Source organism: Ornithorhynchus anatinus, chromosome 6, assembly GCF_004115215.2.
Source record: "Ornithorhynchus anatinus isolate Pmale09 chromosome 6, mOrnAna1.pri.v4, whole genome shotgun sequence".
NCBI lineage: Eukaryota > Metazoa > Chordata > Mammalia > Monotremata > Ornithorhynchidae > Ornithorhynchus > Ornithorhynchus anatinus.
Genome location: NC_041733.1, coordinates 11492225 through 11497455, shown reverse-complemented (window position 1 = coordinate 11497455; position 5231 = coordinate 11492225). Strand labels below are relative to the sequence as shown.

The 5231-nt window shown below is 46.1% G+C and overlaps 1 non-coding gene across 1 annotated transcript; it reads right to left on the bottom strand.

Annotated features, from left to right (window-relative positions):
* Nucleotides 1-527: 527 nt before the first annotated feature.
* On the bottom strand, nt 528-665 carry LOC114812992. Its single transcript, XR_003760605.1, has one exon. It is a non-coding gene; the product is annotated as a small nucleolar RNA SNORA7 (small nucleolar RNA).
* Between the last annotated feature and the right edge of the window lie 4566 nt (nt 666-5231).

The window sequence follows — 5231 nt, the reverse complement described above, 5'->3', positions numbered from 1 at the left end:
AAGAGTTTGTGGTTTCAGGCAAGACTGGACAAGCCTCGGGGCAGCAGGGAAAGATACTCCAGCTGAAGGCCATTTGGCTCACTGCCAAGCAACCTTGAGCCTTCAAGAATGGTGGAGAAGGTCAGGCCTAGAAACTTTGACCCCCCCCCCCCCCATCTAAATCAACCCTGTTCAGTCTGAACTGAGCCCCACAATCAATCAATAGCATTATTGAGCATTTATTCTGTGCAGAACACTGTACTAAGCATTTAGGAGCATTTAATAGATTTAGTGGACACGATCCCTGCCTTCAGAGAGCTTGTCTTGTCTTACGTCATCGAGTCATTTCCGACCCATAGCGACACCACGGACACATCTCTCCCAGGACGCCTAGCTTTCCATCTGCAATTGTTCTGGTAGTGGGTCCATAGAGTTTTCTTGGTAAAAATACGGAAGTGGTTTACCATTGCCGCCTTCCGCGCAGTCAACTCGAATCCCTGCCCTCGACTCTCTCCCATGCCGCTGCTGCCCAGCATGGGTGAGTTTTGACATGTAGCAGATGGCCTTCCACTTGCTAGACACTGCTCAAGCTAGGAATGGAATGGGTAGGCCTCTGCTTGACTCTCCCTCTCGTAGCCGAGACTGGTAGAGGACTGGAAACTCTTCAGATGTGACCCTGAGAGGGGTTCAGGGAGCTTACGATCTAGTTCGCGTGGCGCAGTGGAAAGAGCACGGGCTTTGGAGTCAGGGCTCATGAGTTCGAATCTCAGCTCTGCCACTTCTCAGCTGTGTGACTGTGGGCAAGTCACTTAACTTCTCTGTGCCTCAGTTCCCTCATCTGTAAAATGGGGATTAAGACTGTGAGCCCCATGTGGGACAACCTGATTCCCCTGTGTCTACCCCAGCGCTTAGAACAGTGCTCTGCACATAGTAAGCGCTTAACAAATGCCAACATTATTATTATTATTATTAGTTTTTTGGATTTATTACAATGGTATTTGTTAATCACTTACTATGTGCCAGGTACTGTTTTAAGTGCTGGGCTAGAACCAAGATAATCAGGTTGCCCATAGTCCCGGTCCCATATGGGTCTCACAGTCTAAGATATGAGGGAGCAACAATCAATCAGTGGCATTACTGAACACTTACTATGTGCAGAGCACTATACTAAGCCCTTGGAGAGTACAATGAAACAAAATTAGCAGGCAGGGAATGAGCTTACAGTTTGGAGAGGGAAGACAGGCATTCATATAAATAAATAATTTTAAATATATAATTTAAAGATATGTACATAAATGCTGTGGGCTTGAGGGTGGGGCAAATATCATATGCCCAAGAGTCACAGATCTAAATGCAGAGATGATGCAGAAGGAAGAGAGAGCCAGGGAAAATAATTGGGGTAGGACCCTTGGAGGAGAAGTGACCTTAGGAAGGATTTGAAGATGGGGAGGGGGCGGTCTGAAGTATATGGAGGGAGAGGGAGTACCAGCCTAGGGGAAGGGTGTGGGAAAGGGGTCGGTGGCGAGATAGAAAAGATTGGGGCACAGTGAGTAAACTGGCACTAGAGGAATGAGGTGTGCAGGCTGGGATGAACAGCAGATCAGTGAGGGGAGCGAGGATGGAGCAAGCTGATTGGGTGCTTTAAAACACTGGAGGTTCTTGAGGAGTGAGGGGATATGGACTGAACTTTTTTTTAGAAAAATGATCTGGGCAGCAGAGCTAAGTAAGGACTGGAGTGGGGAGAGACAGGAGGTTGGGAGGTCAGTGAGGAGGCAGATGCAATAGTCAAGGCGAGATAAGATAAGTCCTAGGATCAGTGTGGTAGCAGATTGAATGGAGAGGAAAGGATGGATTTTAGCAATGTCATGAACGGACAACTGACAGGACTTGGTGTTAGGTTGAATATGTGGAGTGAAATGAGAGTGCTGAGGCAAGGACAACACCATGGTTATGGGCTTGTGAGATAGGGAGGATATGGTACTGTCTACACTGGTGGAAAAGATGTGGGGAGGGCAGGGTTTGGGGGGGAAGATAAGGAGTTCAGTTCTGGACATATTTAGTTTGAGGTTTTGGCAGGACATCCAGGTAGAGATAGGTAGAGATCCAGGTAGGGGAAGCAGCATGGCTCAGTGCAAAGAGGCTGGGCTTCGGAGTCAGAGGTCTTGGGTTCGACTCCCGGCTCTGCCACTTGTCAGCTGTGTGACTGTGGGCAAATCACTTCACTTCTCTGTGCCTCAGTGACCTCATCTGTAAAATGGGGATTAACTGTGAGCCTCACGTGGGATGACCTGATTACCCTGTATCTCCCCCAGCGCTTAGAACAGTGCTCTGCACATAGTAAGCGCTTAACAAATACCAACATTAACATTATTAGAGATGTCCTGAAGGCAGGCGGAAAAGCAAGTAGGATTTAATCCCCATTTTACAGGTGAGGAAACGGAGGCATAGAGAACTTAAATAATAATAATTATAGTACTTGTTAAGTGTTTACTATGTGTCAACTACCATTCTAGGCATTGGGGTAGATATAAGGTAATCAGGTTGGACACAGTCCCTGACCCACAGGGGCCTCACAGTCTTAATCCCCATTTTACACACGGGATATCTGAGGCAGTGAGAAGCTCAGTGACTTGCTCGAGGTCAGACATAAGGCAGGTGGCAGAGTCAGAATTAGAACCCAGGATCTCTGACTTCCAGGCCCATGCTCTTTCCACGAGGACACGCCGCTTCTGTAAACTTGCAAGGAAACTTGCCCAAGGTCACGCAGCAGATGTGTAATGGGGCTAAGAATAAAACCCTAGTTCTCTGACTCCAGGCTCCTGCATCCCTGCTTTCCTTGTTAAATTATTGTTGACCTTCCAACTGGTGATTTGTGGGCATTTGGTTGTGGCTAGAAGAACATTGCTGAGAAGAGGAGAGTAAGAATGAAAAGACATTTTAAAACCCTCCAGGGAAGGTGTCAATAGTAATAACAGCATGTATCCATGGGGCCCAGTTGTACACAGCAGGCAATGCTGAATTCAGAGAGAGACCGGATCCTTGCTCAGCAGGAAAGTCTAATGTGCCCAGGGCTCTGTGCCCAGATGGAGAAAGGAAATTCCAGGAACTCAGCGTGGTCAACAGGTTAAAGCTGCGATGTGCTAGGAGAAACAGCTCTAAAGAAACCTAGTGCAAAGAGCGTGGGCCTGGGAGTCAGAGGACCTGAGTTTTGATACAGGCACCATCACTTGCCTGCTGTTTCCCTTGGGCAAGTCTTAATTTCTCTGTGCCTCAGTTCCCTCATATGTACAATGGGGATTAATACTGTGAGCTTCATGTGGGACATGGACTATGTTCACCAGTGCCCGGCTTCATGAATACCATTAAAAAAAATAATGAGTCTGGAAGTGGATGTGCACGACTCTGGAACCACTCCGGGAGGAATGTAAATTTAGCCAAAATGAAGGATCCGGGGGAAAGTTGGAGTTTCCACTATCCAGTTCTGCCTGGATTCACCAAACCTCTTCTTCCACCACTCTTCAGTTGAAGTGTTATATCAGCAGAATGTATTCTCATTAGCTGGTTAATGTTAGGCAAGTAGCCAGCTGTCTAGCACAGTCTGCCTCCTTTGGAAATGAACTCTGTCATGGCTGCCCCAGATATTACTCTGAGTGGGTGGGGGGAGAGAGGCTTTCTACAATTCTTTTGGATTCTTTGTCTTTGGAAGGATCTGGTAGAGAAGCGGTGTTGCCTAGTGGAAAGAGCACAGGACTGGGGAGTCGGGGGACCTGGGCCCTATCTTAGGTCTGCCACTTTCCTGCTGTGTGAACTTGGGCAAGTCACTTAGCTTTTCTGGCACTCAATTTCCTCAGCTGTAACGAGGGAATTAAATACATGTTGTCTTTCCCCTTTAAACTGTGACCACCATGCGGGACAGGGATGGGTCTGAGAATCAATCAGTCAACACTACTGAGTGCTGATCATGTGCAGAGCACTGTACTAAGAGCTTGAGAGAGAACACTATGAGAAACAGCATGGCGTAGTGGATAGAACACAGGCCTGGGAGTCCGAAGGTCATAGGGTCTAATCCCGGCTCCGCTACTTATCTGCTGTGTGACCTTGGGCAAGTCAATTCACTTCTCTGGGCCTCAGTTACTTCATCTGTAAAATGGGGATTGAGACTGTGAGCCCCATGTGGGCCAGGGACTGTGTCCAACCTAATTTGCTTGTATCCACCACATGTTTAATACAGTGCCTGGTCTATAATAAGCACTTAACAAACACCACAATTATTATTATTATTATTATTGTTATTAACAAGGTTGGTAGACAAGTTCTCTGTCCACGATGAGTTTACAGTCTACGGAATGTGACTGTATTTACTTCAGTTCCTGGCTCTTAATAAAGTGTTAACAAGCGCCACAGTTACTATTATTTTTATTGGGAAGACATGCACCTTCCACTACTTCGGAAACTGCTTTTTGAGAGTGTGCCTGGGAACCTCACCCTGCAGATCGGATTTTGACTCCAAAGTTATTCTTGTTTTTTTAAGCATTTGCCACTTCTGTTCTTTAAAGCATTTACCAGTTCTCTTTTTAAAATTTCTTTTAGCTACAGCCAAAAGAATGAGCATGCTTGGGGGTAAGGGGAATCATAAAAGCACATTAGGCTTAATAGCATCTTTCACTAAGGCATCCCAAAGAGCATTAGAGAGGCTATTTAAACACAGAGATACCGTACGAGCAAAACCCAGTCACGGAGTGTACGGTGATGACTGGAACCTCAGATCTGTGCATAACTCTCACTGCATGTATGAACTCATTTAGATGAGCAGCACACCTCCAAGAATAAATTATGCATCGTTTTTGCCTTCAGGCAAGCCTTAAAATTAGGCACCGGCCTTACTGCAGTGTTTTCGCTGCCATGAGAAATCACGACTTTTTCCAATTTTTGTAATGAAATTCACAGGGAATAGATCCTGGTGCTGAAATCAGAGGCTCCGGAAAGATCTCTATCCAAGAGAACAAGGCAGATGCTTGCTTTCAGGTGGCTTCACTAAGCACAGTGATGTGGGCAGTGGGCTGAAACATAAATAATGATGAGAAATAAGAATCCAGACCTTGGGTTAGGAAGTTGTTGATTTGCATATGTTGGTAGCATTTTGATCAGAGTGTGAACCAAGGGGAAAGTGGATCCTGACAGAGTGTATGTTTTTTGTTTGCTTTTTTTAATGGTATGCGTTAAGCTTTTATTATGGGCCAGGCACTGTATTA